Below are 21485 nucleotides of genomic sequence, written 5' to 3' on the forward strand. Positions count from 1 at the left end.
AAAATCTTTGCCCCTTGGATATGAAGGAGCAATATCCATTTTTGCATGTTTACAGTGAAATAAGCACTTTTACATGCTGCTGATGAAAGTGTCAAGTATTACAGATTCTCGTCAGTCTGTGTAGCCTTACATGGAGTTTGTCAATTACAATGTCTGTCCTGCCACAGAGGTAAGCCCAAGATGGCAGAGGACCCAACATAAGAGAGATGGGAAACTGCTGGAAAGACTAATTCTTTAGTTGTTGCAGATCATCACAGATAGTTAAAGATACTGAACTCATTCAGACAGATCAGTTCCCTTGGACTGACCCACTACTCTATGACTTTGAAGAAAGTCTCCAAGGATTCTGGAGAAGAAGAAATAAAAGGAACTTTGCCCTCTTTAAGAGGTAAAGCTAAGAAGGATGCACTGTCTAAAGCAAAGAAAATTATCCTGTAAGCATCCAGGTCTTACCAAGTCAGATCCCACAGAATCACATCATTATCTAACGATACAGTAAGGAAGACGGTAAGAAAGGAAATTCCCCTGGAACTCTGTGCCAGGCACAGTGCTAGAGACTGCATATTTTGGTTCTCTCCATGTGTGTTCTCCCTTGGAAGTCAGTCGCTTTGCTTTAGAACTTCATAAGCCATTATTTTCCTAAAGTAAGTAAAGGAAAATATTTTCTCCTTTCTATACATTTTTAAAGCATCCAAAACAGTTTTCAGAATTTCTCAACTAAATATCCTCCTCTGAAATAGCACACAAGGAATGTCACAACTATAAAGAAAACGTAAATTCTGAATATAGCCATTTTGATGATGTAAAAGTCAAATTGTTGAGGCCCCAGAGCTAGCTGGTGACAAATGGGCAGGGGTCATGGTGGTTCGGTTGTGGGAAGTAAAAACCTTTATTCACAAACATATTGCCATCGATTTCCACTGGTCCAAAAGGAGCCCATACTAGGGAGTTAGAAAACATTGCTCCTTTTTCAATTTCCACCCCTCTTATTGAGCAGTAGACCAGGGTTCTTCCATTTTCTACCATTTTTACCTCTCAACCATATGTAATTTCCAGAATTCTTAAAGAGGAATGGAGAAAATAATACTAAATATAACTCAGAAATATTACCCAAAATGATTCCAAACCTTTCCCATGGAACAGCCTCATCCCTTCATACCCTTCCTTGCAAGTAAGACATCATTCCCCTAAACGTCTTGAGTAAGAAAGACAACTCTTCGCCTCTACTGCAGATCCAGAATCAGTTGGGTCTAGATCTCTGATTCTCTCTTCTCTTATCCTCCTAAGCATAAAATGGCTGCCACAGCTCCAAGCATCATACCCCACTTCAGGTTGCCAGAGGCAGAAACAAAGGTAGAGCAGTGATTTCTCTCATATAATGTATCATTCAAATTAGAATGTTTTAAAGTGAAAGAATGCACGGTTAGTAATTTTACCAGGACAATACATATAAGCCATCACTGTCCTGGGAAAACTGGGATATATGCTGGCCCTATTGATTAGAGACCAAGGCATTTCCCAGAAGTCCTGGGGTTTGAAAGGGAATCCCCTTCCCTGAGCATGTTGCCACCTGTATAAGCTTCTGTTAGCAAAGAAGAAGGTGGGTTAACTGTTGTGTAGGCAATATAGTGCATCTGCCATAATCCTGGCCCTCAATCCAATCTGGGACAATAAAATTGAACTTCTGCTTCAATTGTACAAATAGAGAAGGAGGCCTGCTTTGCTGAGAACAAAGCTGCAGCAGGAGGTAGAGCTATGATGGTGGTAACGATCCTTCCTCCAGACTTAAATCTTCACGAGTCCCATTATTACATACAAAACTCTCTACCATTTATCGAGTTCATATTCTCAACATGCATGGAGCATGAGCCTACAACTGGTTTTTCAATGAGTGAACATTCCTTAGCCCAAAGCACAGGCAGCCACATGGAGGCCAGGATACTCGTGCCAGGAAGCATATTTTAGTCTGTGTCAGGTTGAATGCCATTGATATTCTCAAAGTTGAACATTCAAGAATAAATACCTTGAGACTTTATTGTAGTGTCATTCTTCAAGTCATAACAATGAAGTGCTACTGCCTCATATAATCTTTAACCATTCCTTTTTTTAAAAAAATCATTTCACGTACCTTTAAACCAAAACACCACAAAGTCCTGAGGTTATCCAGAAGGTGGGCAAGCAGTTAAACAGATGTGCAAGTAAAATCTTCTTTATCCTTTCTGACAGCATCTGAAAACATAAAATCAACATTCTGCTTCAAGACTTTGTTTCTTATGGTGGGAACACATATGTTAGAGGACTTGAAAACTAAAACCTGGGGGTGCTGACCTCATTCAAGTTGTTCGCAACCAAAGGGGAAATACTGTCTCACTGACAGATTTATACTTTCCTTTCAATTTATGTAGTATGTTCATTAAGGTCCAAAAACTAAGGCTTTGACATACAGCATGAAAAAATACTTTAAAATCCTTATTAGATTCCCATTCTTAATTCTTCATTTCCATCTGAAATAACTGAAAATGGAGAGGAATGATGAAGAGAAACTCTTAAGGTCACCTAAGTCTGATGCTGGGGCCAGTGGTCTTGCGGAGACTGATGTAGGATGCGTGGACTTGCACAGGCAGATGCTGGGAGGAGGATGCTGATCACTCAGAGAGAGTAAGACCCAGTCTGCACACCTCCAGGAGCAGCATTTCCGAAATGCCCGAGGACAGGAAATTAACCTGCATGTCAACTGTTGGTCCTCTCAGCTTGTGAAATATTGAGAATCCCTAATTAAGGCAATGGAAATCAGACAAGCTCCGTGGGTTTTAGCATATTTATAATCCCATTACTCTAAAGTCATGGCTTCTGCTCTGTTTTTAGTGTGTTAGAGAAGCATTCCCTTTCCATGAATGTATAACACGCTCAAGGAATAGAGAGACCCAAGGATATTTTAGACATTGACTCTTGTGACTATTTTCCAAGGAGAGTTGGTGCTCTTATAAATGTCCTTCCCCAAATGCCAGTGTATAGATCTAATCAATGTAGTCTATTTTAACCGAATCTTTAGCATTTCCTTATTGTTCTGGTCCACTTTGAAATTGTTCAAATACAACAAAAAAATCAACTCATACATTAAAAAAGCATTCTGTTCCTCATGTGATGAAGGCAAGGGCAGCACTGACTTTATAGTGATACCCTTTTCATGTTGCAACAAAGAAATGATGTCATAGGGAAAGCTATTAATTAGGAAAGTGCTTTTCAGAAAAAGTTACTTTCTGGACTTAAATCATTGCCAATTGGGGAGGAGGGTGGAGAGAAGGCAGCTTTGTACCTGTCAGATAAAAGGACTTTCATTCAGCACATTTTTAAGTGAATTTGTTACAGTCTCCCGCTAAATTCTCAGATTGAATCCTGATGTCACCATGTAAAGTCACCTTCCACCTTGGAAAACCTTGTCGATTTCTGTGCTTTGCAGTTTCTCATGCAAAGACCACGTATCAAACATGTCATCCCAGAAATGCACAGAAGTGACTATGCAGGTGTTGGATTCTGTCCAAGAATATTAGAGGGTTGACAAACCATTAACCGTACGTGAAGGTAAAATCTTTCTTTTCTTCAATTATCATCTCTAAAAGCCACAGATATATGTTCTGTGTGTGTGCTTTTAACATGCCCCACTTATCTGGCCTAAAATTGTACATAGCGGGCGCTTGCATAACGTTTCATTCAACATGGTTGTATCATAACTGATGAGGAAAAATAACGGGTCCCGGGCCAGGGCCAGTGTGTTGTAGAGTTGGCACATTTTCCCCGTGTCTTTCTGGGTTTGCTCCAGGAACTCCCGTTTCCTCCCACGTCCCAAACATGTGCAAGTTAGGCGGACAGGCGTGTCTGAAGTGTCCCAATCCGAGGGAGTGTGGGTGTGTGTGAGTGCCTCTTGGAAAGAAGGACATCCTGTCCAGGGTGGGTCCCACCTGGCGCCCTGAGCTGCTGGGACTGGCTTCAGCCACCCGCGACACGATTGGGAAACATCTCACTTGTTTTATTAATCTTTCTTAAATGTATGTGTAGTTCACTTTTACTTAAATGTTTAATATTAGAAGTGTGTTGGGTCTTGATTTAGAAGTTCTGGATACCTTTGTGTCCAGAAGTATGCCTTAGGAACTTAACTTGTGTTTGTGTCAGTGAGCCTATGGTAAAATTGGTTTCACTGCACATTGTTCCTTTTAAAGTACAATTTCCAAGAACCTGTGGATGACTAAGTGAGGACTTACGTGTTGCTTGGTGAATGGGCAGATTATTTTAGTTAGAGGACAAATTTCATCAGATAAGGGATGATTTGCTTCGAGGCTCTCAGTAAAGGCAAGCCTGACCCAGGAAGGCACCTGAGGAGGAAGGCATTAGAAGATAATACAATTCCAATAACAGGGTTTTTGATCCCAAACTGGCTCCATACTCTTCTATTAAACACTAAAAACTCCAAATTAGTGCAGTAGCTCTCAGTGTGCTAGCTCACACTCTCCTCCCTGGATATAAACAAAGTCTCTCCCACAGGATTAAAGACTACACTGAGATTGGATGCTTTGAGGCAGCAAGGCCAAAATTAAATTTAAGACCTCCACGGCAACGTCACCCTTGAAACTGATGGGTATCAAAATAGCTTCTCTGCTGCTATGTGGCTTTTTCATCCTAGAACTTGAGTACCCCTTTCATCTCTTATTACATAGTGACTGGAAAAGATGCTAGATTTAAAATTCAATGGACACAAAACATGACACATAGAAACAAGATTGGAAGATAAGAGTAGGTCTCCTTGGTTGTAAAATTATGGGTAGAATTTATATTTCTATTATTTGAGCATTTCTAGAATTTTTCCATAAGTATGTTATTTGCAGAAAGAAAAATAAGTACAAAGAAAACAAACAGTCACAAAAATGTATATGGTTGACATATTCTCTTTCTAAAATAAAGCTCCTGGATTTTTCTAAATGCAAATTTTATCCAGGTCCCTTCAGTAGGTTTATTTTCTATTCAACTTCTTATTTCACTTTTTTTTTTCATTTCTTTAGAATCTCCAGATTTTTTTTAGGTTAGAAGGGCCTGTCTCTCTGGTCCTCTTTAACAACTTGTAGACATTAGTTGAATACAAAGAGTTTATATATACTGTGGTGTAAGATATAAATATCTTCCAAGTACCTATGTATTGCTCCTTTACAGAGATATAGCTCAAGGGTAGGAAATTATTTATCTACTACAGGCCCAGTGCATGAAATTCATGCACAGGTACAGTTCCTAGGCCTGGCCTGTGATCAGAGCCATCTTCCCCAGCTGCCAGCAGCCAACCCCACCCCTGGCTCCCCACTCCCCATTGGGCGATCAGAGCCTGCCGGTGGGGGGGAAGAACCAAGAGGTTGGGCCGTCCCGCCCACTCACCGACCCCACCCCAGTATTCCATTGCCCTCTGTGTGTGGGGCAACTGGCAGGGCAGGGGCCTTGGCCTGGCACCGCTCACATCCGTGCCACCCACCCCTGGTTCCCAGTTCCCCATCAGGAGATTGGAGCCTGCCGGACAGGGGAGGGACCTGCCTGGGGCCTGCAGGCTGGGATCAGCTCCTGTGTTGAGCGTCTGCCCCCTGGTGTTCAGTGCGCATCATAGCGACCGGTCATTCTGCCATCCGGTTGATTTGCATATTATGCTTTTATATATATCCATGCATTGTGTGCAGCGGTAACTATGAGGCTTAAGTGGAAAAATAATACAGGACCTATTCTCTTACATGAAAGAAGGTTTTATTTATTCATTATCCATGCAAATGTTTCAAAAACTAATCAGTGGAAGCCCATGAGTCCTGAATGATAAAGTGTGGAAGAGCTGTTCTAGATTTGGGAGGTTCTCAGGGCAGCTGTTCTACAGTTGGGAGATTCTGAGGGTAGGGTTTATCAATTTTCTGCCTCTTCCAAAATATAACTTTAATAGTGTTCCAGAAGAATACTTGAGGAAGACTGCATACCAATGAGCCTGCCAGGTCAGTTAGCTACGAAATGTACTTGCAGGTAAATCATTTAACCATGCCCTCCAATGCACTGCAAGAGCCCCTTTTAAATACAGTTTCCACATTGAATTGAAATTATTCACATGCACATCTATCACCCCAGACATGAGGGCTCTTGAGGGCAGAACACTTGCTTCTCCTTCCTACTCAGATCCTCTTGGAGTGCTTAGTACATAGTTGATATTTATTAAATATTCATTCAGTGACTCACTTAACAATGTATTGATTGTTTTACTTCTGAATGAGCAAGACTTTAACAAGAAAATGCTTTTATAAGAAGGCCTGTGTGATAGACACAGGTTAGCCAAGGCATGACACTTCACTATCTCTCTCTGCCAAAAAGTGCCTCCCCCTCCCTCCCTTTCACAGGTGTTGATCCTAATCAATAGCATGTGCCTACAAAGTCCATTTCAGCAAATCCAACCCATAATTGCCTGGACATAAAATAGAAGACAAATCAAACTTCAAGGCAAAATACCTTGATGAGCTCTGTGCAAATGTCACATCCTCACATCCTCGCTTACCCCCCTTCCACCTTAAACAGGTCCCTTACAACAACGCTCTTCATCCCTTTTTTGTTGCTTTAGTTTTCTTCCTAGCAACATCTCTCCTGAATTATTTGCTTGCTTACTGTCTTCCTGTAGAAGATAAATTCCATAAAGCAAAGACGTTGACTTGTTCATTGCTGTATGCCCAGCACCTGAAAGTACTGCTCAGTATAGTGGACACTCAATAAATATTTATTGGGGCTAAACATTGCTAGATTTATTATCTTAGAAACTTAAAGGGAAAACCTAGAAACCAGGTTCTATATGATGAAATTTTAATATGAGTTTCTTTCTGGGATTAAATTTTTTTTTTTAAATTATTGAATGTACGAAATAGTCTCAGTAGCTAATTGAATTCAACAGTTATAACTATAAGCCTCTGTGCAATCATGGAAATAATTACTAATTCATAAATCCTGTACAAATAAAAATCTGAGGCAGACATAAGAGGATTATCATCCACCTTCTTGCCTTTGTTGTAAGTTGGTTTGGTTTCCATGTAACCTTTTTTGTGTTTTGTTTTGTTTTTAGAGAAAACTCCAAAGGTATTTGTTTCAGGAAGATTTTGTCTCTCATAGGACAGAGAGGAGATCATAACAGAGGGGAAATCCAATGACCAGGAAGAGAAGGGAAGAACATTAGTCTATGTGGGCTCAGCCTATTCATCAATTCATTTTAAAAGTATGTATTTAAAAGTATGTATTGAATGACTCCAGTTTTAAATAACACTGTCCTGAGAAAGGGAGTCTTAATGCTTCCAGGACAAAGAAAATGATAATTTACTGGCTCGCCAACAAGTGCTTAGGAGCTGACTATGTCAAAAGGTTGTAAAAGTTCTTGAGCATTTGTAAAAACATGGAGGTGTTTGACAGTTGGTCTCTGTCTTTGCTAGTTCGAGCAGCTATAACAAAATGCCACAGACTGGGTGGCTTGTTTATAATTTATTCCTCACAGTTCTGGAGCCTGGAGGTCTGAGATTAGGTGCCAGGATGGCCAAGCACTGGAGAGCCATCTTAGGGGTTACAGACCGCCCACTTCTCATTGTATCTCACATGGCAGGAGGAGAGTGAAAGAGTTCTGCGTCCTTTCATAAGGGCACTACTCCCATTCATGAGGACTCCACCCTCATGACCTTATCATCTCCCGAAGTCCCACCTCCTAATAGCATCACATAGGGGGTTGGGATATCAACATATGAATTTGAGCAGAGACATCAACATTCAGTCCATAGAAACCAACACTAAATTGCCAATCTACCAACACTAAATTGAGCATAGCGTGCCTTGGCATATTGTAGAATTCCAGGGTGACAAATAAAACCGGTACATTGCAGTTGGCGCTGCACCATTGGGAGTTTCGGGTACAGTCCTCTCCTCATGGCTGCTATTTGGTATGGTCACATGTACCAACAGCTTTCCAGTTGCTTAAACAGAAAAGGGTTCAAGTGTATCTCAGTTCAAGGAGAAGGAGAAAGTTGGGATATAAACATACACTTTAAAAAGAAGAAATGTTGTGAATTGGCAATATACTTGACATATATACATCACAGTAGCAGAAAATTTAAAGGACAACACCCAGATTTTGCCTCCAAAAATGACACAACTACATTGACCAAGTAGTAGCAATAATAATGCATTTCCTGAGCTCCACCACATGCCCTGTACATACAAGCATGTCTCTGCATGGCCTTTAGCAGCCAGCGTGCTCTGCACTGATGTATGTATTTTTTTGTGGACATTAAGGTATTTCACATGTATGAGTACTAATTTTCTCATTACAGTAAAGATTTAAACACTGAACAATTTAGCAGTAGTCCCTGCCTTCTTAATTGAATAGCTGCTATCAGAATAGAGGAATATCTGATAAGTCCCAAAAGACAATAAAATAGTTCTTAACATAATGTCTACCCCTTCCTCTTCCCATTATTTTTGCATCTTCCTCTCTACCATTCCCTCAAATTAACTACATCTCTAATAGGTCAAAGAATGAACCAACATTCGCGTATTCTTGGCTTTTAAGTCTCCAATAACACTATCTATACTAATAAAAGGGTAATATGCTAATTAGATCGGGTCAACCGGACATCTTCTGGACATCTGACTTCCTTCTGGAGAGTTAGGGGGCAACCAGGCTGGCAGGGGGGCAGTCAGGGGGTGACCAGGCCAGCAGGGGGCAGTTAGGGGGCGACCAGGCCGGCAAGCAGAGGCAGTTAGGAGCTATCAAGCAGGCATGTAGAACAGTTAGGGGCAATCAGGCAGGCAGGGAGGTGAGCAGTTAGGAGCCAGCAGTCCCAGATTGTGAGAGGGATCTCCAACTGCCGGTTTAGGCCTGATCCCGACCCCAAGGGGTCCTGGATTGGAGAGGGTGCAGGCTGGGCTAAGGGAATCCCCCTGCTGCCTCCCGTGCACGAATTTTATGCACCGGGCCTCTAGTTTTTGTATAATTATCTTTGAGGTCAATGGACCATAATGTACTGTAAGAGTTGGGGGAGGGGACTCTTGAATGAAGTAGATATTCCCATGCAATCATCCTGAGATGAGGCACCTACCATAAACCAAAAGGGGGAAGAAACACCTTCCTTCTCTATGCCAGATACAGATGGATCCTCAATAATTAAAGCTTTAAGATGCCCAGTGGAGTTCTGGTGGCTGGGAATTGGGTGGGCCAGTAAGAAATGAAGAGTGGCAATCAGCTGGCTGCTGGCACAGGGAGGCAGGCCCAGGGGTGTATCAGGACCCTGTGGAGTGACCCAGCACAGCCACTTCTGATATCAGTGGTCAGTAATTCCATGTTGTATTTCCTCTCCAAGATCGCCTAACCTTCCATGGAGTTTCATTCAAACTTGTCAGCAGGGAGGATTAGGGGAAGGATTGATGCAGGGGAGGCTACACCCTGACCTCTAAGTGCGGAGTGGTGTTAAGAAGGGCAGGCAGCAGGGAAACAGAAAGGAGATTGTCTTTGTAAGTGAGGGAAGTAGAGCAGAAGAATTTAGAAAACCAGTTGCTACAGAAAATAGTACTTTAAGGGAGTTTTTAGAAATAACAAGAATCACTCTATCATTGTTGGTCCCCAAGACTCCTCAAGGCGGGCGTGCTGAGCATACATGGATATCTTGCTTACATCCATTTGTTCTGCATGGTGATGTGGGCATCATCATACTCAAGGGAATCCCTCTGTAGCAAGCCAGCTAGAAATACTGCTCCCTCTCATGAGTATCCATTGTGAATATTGTCCCGACGCTCATGCTCCAACTATTTGGCAGGAAAAAACAAATATCATTTATTGATTATGGTGCCAGTGCACAGCAAGGACCAAGGTTAATAATTTGCTCATTTAACTATTATGATGTGTTTATACTAATCATTAGGGTCCGTGAGCAAACAATAAGGAATTTGAATTCTCAAACATCTAGTTGAATTTCTCTTTGACCTTAGCATTAAAACACATAATTCATCAATCTGTGAATTTCTGACTGCCATTTGGACATCAGCTTGTTGGACTTTGCCTCTTCAATGTAAATCTGTTAGTGTTAATCAATGGGTGATAACTTCTAACACCACACATCAATTTCTAGGGCCTATTTTTCTACAACAACCAAAACAAAACCCAAACTTAGGTTATTGAAATTCATTGAGATTTGAATTTGTTTTAAATCCTCACCTGAGGAGTGAGGATATTTTTTCCGTTGATGTCCAGCCAGAGTGGAAAGGAGGGCAGTAGGGGAAGAGAGAGAGAAACATTGATGTGAGAGAGACATACATGGATTGGTTGCCTTCCACAGGCACCCTGATCTGGGGGGCAGGGGTGGGGGGTTGGGGAGGTGGAGGATATGATCAGGGAGGAGAGGAGAGGGGATCAAACCTGAAACCCAGGTACATGTACTTGATTGGGAATTGAACCTATGACCCTCTGGTGCGCAGGTCCATGTTCCAACCACTGATTTGAATATTGAGTGAGACTGTTTATAAAATGCTGATCTGGGAATACTTTTCTGAAAAAACTCTTATACACTGATAGTCCCAGTCTCTTGACCTTCAGGGAGCAGGAGAGATATCCCTTCAGCAAGCCTTTGGCCTAATTCAGGTGAGTCCCAGAGCTAACATTGTTTATGGAAACAAAAAGCAGTGAATTGGATGAATGCCCAGGGGCCTTGGCATTGTAGGTACTTAAATAAATCAAATGATGCAGAAAACTGGAATTAGGAGAGACCTACACTTGAACCGCCACCTCTCTCATGCCCACTGGTAAATCCAAAGGGCAGGGAGGACCCTCATCTATTACAAGGGGGAGGAGGGCCAGCAGGATGAGGGGAGGGAATCAGCCAGGCATGCTCGGTGTTTAGTGACTTGGAGACCTTGTCTCCCATGGTGGGGGCAAAAAGAGACCAAGCCCCCAGAAATAAGAAATGCTGCTTAGGTTGTTTCTGATGCAAACATGGCTTCCAGCGTCCCGGCTGCTCTTCAAGACCTTGTCCTGAAGTTCTACTGAAGCGTAAACCACAGCATTGGGCAGAGGCAAGAATATACATTTTTTAACCAGGTTTTTATTTTCATTCTTTCTATCATTTTACTAAACACTCTTACTTTTTAAAAATCTGGTTATCTTTCAGGGTCAGACATTTCTCACAACTTTTCCCCAGGAAAACTACATTTTACTTGAGCCTAAGGAAGAAATGCAACCCCACCATCTAAACATTCAGGATAGGTCTGGGGAGGGGGCAGGAGCGGGGTGGAAGGAGTCAATGGGGGACATAGGGGGACATCTGTAATACTTTCAGCAACAAAGATAAATTTAAAAAATAAATTAATTCAAAAAATACTTCAGGACAAAGACAAAAAGGACTAATTGAATATTGATCAAAGAAAGCTCTCTCGTTTATTCCTGACTTTCATATTCTTTCATAAAGCACACCTTATCAGCCTGGCCTCTCTTCTGCCTAACAGACCCAGCAGCAAGAGTAGCAGGAAATTGGAAATGCTACAATAAGATCCTTAGATCGTAAGTCTCCCAAAGTGGAATCACATCTGTCTCCTGATTTAGTGCAGATACTTGGAGAGACTGATGAATGTTACATCAATGATCACACCAGTGACACCACGAGCAGCGAGTTACAGCTCAAGTGCACTCACGGTGGACTTCACCTCCGAGAGATTTAATTACATGCCCTGCATAGAAATAAGCTCACGCGTCCTAATTCCCTGTCCCAGGCAGAGTAACCCTGGACTTGCAGCCTCTTGCCCTGCTGCATGACCAGGTGTTGATTTGAAAACTAAGGGCAACTAATAAGACAGGCCCAAAGGAAACACAAGCATTCTGGGCTGTCACCTCTGTCACCTTCTTTGTGTCTCTGTGGATTTTAGTCTTTTATAAACACAGCCCTCACTGTCCAGAACATTGGAACACAAAATGTTTCCTACACCACTTATCTTCAAAAATGTAGGCCACTGAAAATGTGGTAGCTGGCAAGACATGGTCTTGTTCATTGAAATTCAAATGCTGATGGAATAAATTTGACATTGGGGAAGGTTAGAATGTGGAAGTGAGATGAGAGACAAGGAGAGAAAGATGTCCCTATGTTGTTACATTTTAGCTTCAAAAAGGTGTGTCCTCACTTATTATTTGGAATCCCGGCTGGTCATAGCACCTAGCCACCCACCACCACTTGAAAAGGAGACTGCCCGGCCCAGCGGCCATACAGAGGGGAGCATCAGGCAGCCGTGCTCCCTCACCTGTGAGCCATGTTCCTCTTCCCACTAGGACCACGGGCCCCTGGAACTGGAGTAACCAACCGCGAAGCTGGACCCGGGACCATGTGAGAGCCTGGTGTGGAAATGACTTCCAGAGCAAGAAAGCACTGAGCAACACAAATTGTGCCATAGAAGTAAATACAGGTAGAAAATAGACAACCCAGAAAACTAGTCACAATGGATCCCAATGTGAGTAAGCAGAAGCCATATGACCCAGGGGCTCAGAGAGCCAGGTCTCAGGGCGAGGGCAAAATGAGAAGACACCGAACACAGGTATTATTGAAAGGCACGGTACAGGCATTGCAGCAGAGAGAAGGTCCACGCTCTCCTGCCTTCCAAGGGTCGTGAACCCCAGTGGGCCTTTAATTCCATCTCAGAACTGACCAAGGTTCTGTTCTACCCAAACGCCTCCTTCCTACACTGCCTTGTAGCTGAGACACTTGTTTCGTTTTCTGCACATGTGACAAGCCTAGCAGAGGAGCGAGGCTAATGTTTTTCTGGTGGGCATATTAAAGTCTCCTTATGTGACAAGCATCAAGGGCAGTGTAGGAACACTCGAGATGAATTTACTTTTAACTGTCAAGTGCAATAGAACTGTTACCATCAGCATCTTGAGATGCAAGCAAAAAAAAAAAAAAAAAAAAAAAGGATAATTAAACCCAGCCTTTCAAATAAGCATGGTTGCAAAGGTTACAAAACACTGCAGTGTTGCCAAACTTGGTGAAATCAATTTCTATTTTGTTGCAGTATATGTCTTGCAAAGATTGCTGAAACCAACAAAATGAAAAGCATTAATAATTGGTATTAATAGCTTATATAAATTAGTTTGCTTATTTTGCCTAAAAGAAAATTAGCTAAACAATGCATCAAATGAAAGCCCTCCACATTACATAATATAAAGCTTATATTTTCTGTTGTTTGTTTTTAAATGAGGCATTTGAAGTTTGAGGAAATCTAATCAGTTAACGAAAACGAAATGAGAATCCCTCTGTTTGTCAATAAAATGAAGTCAATTTGATGAGTGCAGAAGGGGCATCTTAATGACTTCAAAGGCACCGAAAATATAAAGGGTAGCACATAAAATATAACTTCTTACTTCAAAAAATGGTGGTAATATAAGTTCATATTTATTTGCAGCACTTGCTGACGACCAATACGTGGGAGTCATTACTTGACTCTTCTGCAATGCCTAGGAGGTGGAGGGGGATAAATAATATGCACACATGGGACAGCAAATGCTGGCGAGGTTAGGAGCTTTGTGAAAAGTATTCCGTGGTTCATTTTAATGGTGTTTATTGTTGGGCAAAGCCCTGGCTTGCCTGCCGTTGGCCCTATTACGGAAATCAACGTTGGGCATAGTGAGAGGTGATGGGGACAGGGAGTCGAGGATCCCCGGGGCCCAGTTTTGTTTTTTTTTAATTTATAATCATATCTCTTTTGTCACATGCTGGGATACATTCTGTTCTTCAGGGGCTAAGTTACACACTTTAAGGACTGTTAGGCTCTAGGCTTCTTTCTTTATTCGTCATTCTTTCTTTATTAAGGATTCTACCAGAGATTGGTTTCTGACGGCTCCCTATAAAGGATGAATACATCAAAAGTTGGCTACCATTTCAGAGTCTTAGAAATGTATCATAAAAATCAGACAGGAGTTTAGTTACATGGAGCAAAACAGGGGGCGGGAAGAACCAGGTTCTCAAACAGGGTAATATATTGCATTGCAAAACCACTCCCTACTCCCATCTTATAAATAATTCACCTGCGCATCCATTGACCCCACAAGGTGATTCACCCATTCTCTGTCCAAGAGAACGACAGAATAAAAGCCATCCTCCTTCTGTAACCTGGTCCTGGGTGCATTGAGGATGCCAGGACATGCTAAACCCTGGCTGCTTATAAAGCTAAATTCTCAGACCAGGGCTGCAGTGGCCGAAGCTCTAAGGGAAGCCTGGTAGGCCAGGCTGCCCCCCCCACCCCCCCACCCCCTGCATGTAAGGTAGTGCTGCCGAAGCCAGCAGAGATTCCAGAAAAGCAGGCACTGCGAACCCCCTCCACACGCAGTGGTTTTCCTACTTGTCTGTGCAAATCTAAGATTACTCATCCCCTCCAGGCACGGCAGGCTTCTCTGAGGAAAAGAATCAAATACTTATTAGGATTCTGCACGTGCGCCCTGAGAACTACCTGCACCCATGTACTTCGGTGCAGTCCTTGGGTCGTTAGCACAAACACTTATCCACGTCTGACAAGGGTCTGACAAGGGACTTCAAACCACTTCAGGTAATTGCATTTCCAGAGCAGCAGTTGATATAGAAATGGGAAAGAGTTGGCTTTGCCTCTTGCCTTGCTCAAAAGGGAGATAAGATCTAGCATTCTTCCTCTTTTTTTTTTTTTTTTAGTAATCAAAGTTTTGCTTCAAACTATTTAACTGTTTTCTTCCTAACCATAAACTCCATGTTTCTGTCTTGCTTCTTTGCTTGCAATATGTGCTTCATTATCATTATCTTATTAAATCATGGATTATCTTTCCAGTTAATTAAACTCACTTTTCACTTTGAAACATTGCATTATAAAAGAAAAATACTGATGTCATGTAGAATTATTTCGCTAATCTGTTATAACTCAGTCAAATAATTACTCCCTGCCCCCAGGTAGTTTAAGATGATAAATTGTTGCAACTATGATCAAAATCTTTCTCTGGTCTTTCTTCAAATTCCAGAATTTTTAAGGCCAGGTAAGTATAAAAGAGCCAGATTCTGAATAGTGCTGAGAAAACATCTTCCAAAATCAATATTAGACATTTGGATTTCTGATTCGTTACAAGAAAAGACCCACCGAAAGAAATGTGGGTTTGCCCAAGGCAAACTACTGTGTTATTCCTTTACTTTACCTTTCAACTTAGTTATTTCTTCATTTTCCTTTGTTGGATGAGCTACAGAGGAACTTTCCTTAAGAATCTGTCCACATCTCTGACAAAAAAGGACATCTTCAGTGCATTAATGAATCCTGACCTAAATCCATTAGTTAAAATGAGGACAAATACTTAGTAGTCAGGACCCATCTCTGACTCAAGATTAATTTCATAATAACTGTAAAAATATTTAGAAATAAACAAATGACTACTTCCGATCATTCCTCAGAGGGCATGTGGAAAGAGAACAAACAACAAGGAAACATTCAGAAAACAGTGCTTTCTCCACTGGTTTCCAGTTGAGTCCTAAGGAGCGACGGACCCTTCAGACCTAAAGGAAAATGCCATGAGTGGGATTCAAATCAGTTCAGGACACGGTGGAGGTCAACAAATGTAAGCACAACAACAATTACAAAATAAAAGCATGGAAGCTGCCCCCCTTTTAAGGTGGTTTCTCAAGTGTCTGCCTCACCTAAGGATGATGGAAACAGGTGTGTACAGGATGCAGCCCCAGGTCTTGGAGAAGTGAGCCTTTCTGAAGGGTTCAAGTTCATGTACTCCACGCACATTCATCAAATGCCTAGGATATACCACTAATCTTAGTGTCTCACCCAGTTGCACCTTGTGCATCCTTTCCCATCCTGTTTCTCTATGTTTGCAGAGTGGTGCTGGCTAAACAGTGTGTTCTATGGAGCCCAGATGCTGCAGGGAGAAAGCTGCTCTTGTGGAATAGACGGAAGCGCCGAATACGCTCCATTCCTGTGGATTTACTATGTACATTAATCAAAGGGGAGCCCGGTGGGAACTGCAGGAGGCCGGGGAGCTCCTCTGACTGTGCGGTTAGGACAAGTCTGTACAGCTCGGGAGGGCTCGGCCCACTTATCTCTAACATGAGAGCATTTTCTCAGCTACCTTAGCAACTGCCTCCCAACACAGCCTCCGACTGTGGGAAATGGAGCAGACTTTTCTGGCTACCCACCCAGATCTGCTTCTTCCTTCCTCCTTTTTAATTCCTATGTTGTTCAGATAGCTACCTGCTGCCATGCACCGCACGTGCCTCAGGGGACGCTGAGCTCCCTTTAGCTGTACTAAGCTGAGGTGACCACATCTTGCTTGTGATTTGCTGGCAGCCTGGGTGGAGACCTTCTTCTCATCCTGTGAATGTCCAGCAGTGTCCCTCCGTCTATTCCCCTGGACGCTGTGGGCAGTAGGCAACAGCTGTGAGCGCCAAAAGAAGAGTGGGGAATGCAGCTAAGCCCATAGGATTAAGTCCACCCTGGAACCTACTGTCTCTCTGGACTTCCAGTTATATGAGCCAGACATTACCTACGTCACTGTGATTGGGCACCTGTCCCTTGTAGCTGACGCCATCCTGATGGACACCTCTCTCCATAAAAGGTCCCCTCCCTGTGCACCCTCAACAACTTTGTCAGAATCTGTCTCCGGAAACTGTTCATCCTTTTTATCCATGTTTCTTATCCTCTTTCGAAGAATATTTTTAGTCTCTGCTCAGTCCAGGGGTCCTCAAACTACGGCCTGCGGGCCACATGCAAATACAAATATTGTATTTGTTCCCGTTTTGTTTTTTTACTTCAAAATAAGATATGTGCAGTGTGCATAGAAATTTGTTCATAGTTTTTTAAAAAACTATAGTCCGGCCCTCCAACGGTCTGAGGGACAGTGAACTGGTCCCCTGTTTAAAAAGTTTGAGGACCCCTGGCTCAGTCCCCGTGGATGGGCTCACCTTGCCCTTTACCTTGCTCCTTACTGCCTCACTCAGCCATGACCGGCAGGGAGCCCAGCGGATGGTCAGAGTCCTGGGCATCCTGCTTGCCTGGGAGAGCCTCCGGGTTTCCCTGGGCTCCCACACGTCCCAGGCTTCCCAGGACTGTGCTCGACGCAGCCGCTAGGCCAAGCCAGTGCCCCCAGGTGTCCATGGACCAGAAAAGAGCAGGTGCAGAGGGTTAGGAACTGGGTGATGCTCTCACCTTATGCATCTCCAGCCTCATGCAGAGGCCCTGCATTGCTGTTTCTAAAACGATGCCCTAAGACTGCCAGTGTCAGAATCACCAGTATTGTGATCAGGTGCTTGTTCAAAGTGCAGATTCGGGATGTGGCTGTGTAAGCCTTATATTTCACAGCTGAATCCATGGTTATCTCCCACTCCAGATTCCTTCAAAAACAGCTCCGAGGCCAAGACAATGAGGGAGGGGGCTGGGATGGAGGCAAAACTTTGAAGGCGAAGGGGACAGTGGGAAGCGGGACAGAGATGCTGGACTGTTTCGGGGGCACAGAAGTGGAACGCCACGTAAGGCAGACTCAAATTCTGTCAGCCATTGGTTTTCCAGTTTCTATAACACTCACCTGTGCGCACCACCACCAGCCTTTGTCTTCTGGTGTAACTTTGACACGGGCATAACCAGCATCACAATGGAACCCCCCACAAATCGCAGGGTATCCATCACAAATGATCGGTCCAAACCGCAAAGGTCAGAGCAAGGTTTTATAAGACGGCAATCGAGCAGTCACAACACATTTGTGTGCTAGTTAGCAATTTCACAAACCTGAGATAGATTTCAACCTCACCTCCCAAGTCCAAGCCACTTCCTATTACTCACTCCACGCTTTGCAGCTTTGTAAGTTCTTTCCCAGCGAGAAAGCGAAAGCGAACCACCCCTTCCCCCGCCTTATGAAATACGTTTTACACAGTGACTGACATGACAGAGTGCAGACTGTACAGAAAATAATGGCTGCAATTTCTGACGGCTAACTTACCCTGAGTTCGGTTTAGGAAGAGTTTAGTTATTGCTGGGGGTGGGGGTGGAGGTGGGGAAGTATGTTTTGGTACCATTTTCTTTCTTTGTTGGAAAATAAGTGATGGATGGGAATTCAAAGTTTATTCTGGAATGCAGATCTATTCGAAATGGACCTTGACAGGCCATTTCCTCAGACCCTCCTCATATTCACAGCAAATCCCCTTGTGCCTTTTATTACAACAAACCCACACATTCCCCTCCTTTCCTGCCCCCACTACCCCAATTCTCATTGCACATTTTGATGACAAGAACTTCATTTATTGCTCACTAGAGGCAAATTAAATTAGTCTGAGGCCTGGGGTGCATGGCCGTCCCAGGTCCTTATATAATGGGCTAAAAAAAAATTCATAGTAGAGACTCTAATGGGTGGATCTATTTTTTTTAGCCTAGTTTTTAAATTACATTGGAGACACCACATAGAGTCAACTTATAATGCATGGGATGTTTATATTAGAACTCAAAGGTCAGGTGTTGGAATCTGGGCCTTCTGGTGACCAACATTTCACCCATCTCTTATTCTCTAGTTGAATGGCTCCCAAAGTGGCTGTGTATCAAGATTAATTAAGAGTTTCTTAAAAATGCAGATTTTCTGTCACAACTCAAATGTAACAAATCTAACTCTCTGGAGTTCCATTTTCTTTCTTTTTCTTTTTTTAAAATATATTTTTATTGATTTCAGAGAGGAAGGGAGAGGGAGAGGGAGATTGAAACATCAACGATGAGAGAAAAACCATTGATTGGCTGCCTCCTGCACATCCCTCACTGGGGATCGAGCCCACAACCCAGGCATGTGCCCTGACCAGGAATTGAACTGTGACCTCCAGGTTCATAGGTCAATGCTCCACCACTAAGCCATGCCAGCTGGGTTCTTTTCTTTTTCTTTATTTCCTTCTCCTTCTCCTTCTTCTCTCGCTCTCTTTTTTACAAGTTCCCTGTGTGATTCTCACACAGCCACCAGGGACCCATTTACGGAAGACATGTGGGAACCACTTTTCGGGACCAGGAGTTCTTGAGCTTGTGTGTGCATCAGAAGCACCTGGAGGCCTTACTAAAATACAGACTGAACCCCCAGAGTTTCTGAGTCAGTGTCTGAAATGGAGAATTTGCATTTCTAATGAGTTTCTAGGTAATCTGATCCTGCTGATCTGGGAAGAGCCCTGGGCTTTTACCCAGTTACTTGTGCACATATTAGTATTCATTAGCATTTCTATTATGTGGCTAAGGAGAAGAGCTGAACATCACACTCACCTGAGAGCTTTATTTTCTTTTAACGTTCAATTATTGGGGTTAAACTTGCACTTAATCCCAGATCTACTAGGAAGCCCTAGGAATTTTATTGTTATGAGTTATGCAGAAGATTCTGATTTATTACAAAGACTTGAAACATTGCCTTATATAAAAAAGTGTTTGTTGTTTGTCTAAAATTCAGGTTCAATGGCTCGCTCATTCCATGTCTTTATTTGGAAATCTGGCACCTGTACTTACTAGGCTATCTTTGCCAGGAGTGAGTTTTCTCTGTATGTTCCCTCTTTTGCTCAACATAGCTCTAGTTTAAATGTTTATGGAAGTGGTGGTGAGAAGTGAAATCCATGCAAACACAATGCGTGGGGGTGAAGAAGAGAAAATTAAGATGTTTCCTCAGGAAAGAAAACACACACACAAAGGAAAATTCATTAATCCAGACAGCAGAAACAAAGTCAGAAAGAAAATGTCTGCTAATGGTTTTTCACCAGACAATTCGTCAATTACACAGTCAAAAGAAACCCTGAGGAACAAGAAGACAGCAAAGATGCTATTAAACTGTTCCAAGTGAAGCCATATATAATTAATTTCAAACAAGCACAGCTACAAAAACTCAAATACTTCAAGGTGCTGAGTGAGAGGTGGGATAAATCTGTATCAGGCTTCAAAACGACGCTTCCAGGTGAGTCTACTATTCAACCATAAGCAGGGAGATAATGATGTCTGCCTCCTCCCTGTTTTATTGGAGGCGGAAGAGCCTTAAGTTGAGACCCTCCCATTGCATCAAAGAGAAGAAAAAAACAAGCACACGGCCCAGCCCCTGACATCAGCACATAACTACTAAGAGACTGAACCAAATGAGTGGGACAAACAAAACAGAGAAGAAAAATGCACTGATGCAGAAGACAGAGAAAATAAGGAAAGTGACCTGGCAAGCCCTTCCCAGGCTGAGTAACCACCATGAGCATCACAGGCCCTGCGAAGCAAGCAGCTTTCTCCCAATGCAGTTTTGCCATTTCACAGGTTAGAGGTCAGCGCTTTTCCTGTAAAGAACAAGGCAGTACATCTTTTAGACTTAGTCGGCCATACACACTCTGCTGCATCTATCTATTCATCCTTCCTGTTGTGGCATGAAAGCAGCCCTAGACAATATGTAAGTGAAAAGACATGGCTGTGTTCCAATAAAACTTTATTCACAAAAATAGGTAGTTGATATGGACTAAATGTTTGTGCCCTCCACCCCAATTCATGTGTTGAATACCTAATGTGATGGTATTTGCATGTGGGACCTTTGAGAGATAATTAGGTCATGAATGTAGAGCCCTCATGAATGGATTAGTGCCCTCATAAGGAAATGCAGGGAATGGAGCTCTCTCCCTGCTTTCTGCCCTGAGATCATACAAATAGATGGTGTTCTGCAAACCATGATGAGGGCCCTCATCAGATACAATCTGCTGGCACCTTGATCTTGGACTTTCTAGCACCTAGAACTGTGAGAATTAAATGTTTTTGTTTCAGTCATCTAATTAAAAGTATATTTGTTACAGCAGTCTAGCAGACTAAGAACAGTGAGGCATATTTGGCCCATGGGCCATAATTTACCAACCCTCATCATAGGTGAGTGTGCATGGCAAGGATAGTATCATTAATGGATACTATGGAGCACTGGGTGTCCTAATGGTGGGTGTTCAATAAAACACAAAGACTCCATTAACTCATCACTATGCATAGAAGGGCAGAGTGTTTAAAGATCACCCCAAAGTGTAAAAGCAGGAAATCAGGATTCTAGGAATAAAAAGAAGGTGCTTATTTGAAATTCTGAGACTGTTCAAAATGGGTGGCCTTGCCAGAGAGAAGCTGACTGCGGGGAAGAGGGACCGTCTTGCTAGGTTCTCTGACTTTAATCTGCTACTCCTGAGGATTCATCGTGTGATAAGGTATCATCCTCCTTCATCAGGGAGGTTTCCTGACCTTCTAAATTCACATACTTTGCATTTAGCATCCTAAGAAGTGTACTTCCCCAAAAAGAAAATACTAAGTCACTTTGGCATGAAGTTTTATAGTTTAAGCCAGAAAATATCCCCCAGGGTGTGTGTAAAGCATAATTTCAGTGACCTCCTTTATGACACTGGTAAATGTGTTTCATCTGAGATCTTCATGTCAGTCAGGCAACACCCAAGCATGCA

The 21485-nt window shown here is 42.7% G+C and overlaps 1 protein-coding gene across 1 annotated transcript in view; it reads right to left on the minus strand.

The window, feature by feature from the left end:
* The window catches only part of LYPD6 (LY6/PLAUR domain containing 6), a 191513-nt gene extending 187164 nt beyond the window's left edge, over positions 1 to 4349 (minus strand). The window contains exons 1-2 of the mRNA XM_070423030.1: positions 4260 to 4349; positions 2129 to 2229 (exon numbers count right to left, since the gene is read on the minus strand). The gene's annotated coding sequence lies outside the window, so the exon portion shown is untranslated. The remainder of the gene's footprint in view (positions 1 to 2128; positions 2230 to 4259) is intronic.
* Between the last annotated feature and the right edge of the window lie 17136 nt (positions 4350 to 21485).

Source organism: Myotis yumanensis, unplaced genomic scaffold, assembly GCF_028538775.1.
Source record: "Myotis yumanensis isolate MYYU_CA2020_CCGP unplaced genomic scaffold, mMyoYum1.0.hap1 SCAF_8, whole genome shotgun sequence".
Lineage (NCBI taxonomy): Eukaryota > Metazoa > Chordata > Mammalia > Chiroptera > Vespertilionidae > Myotis > Myotis yumanensis.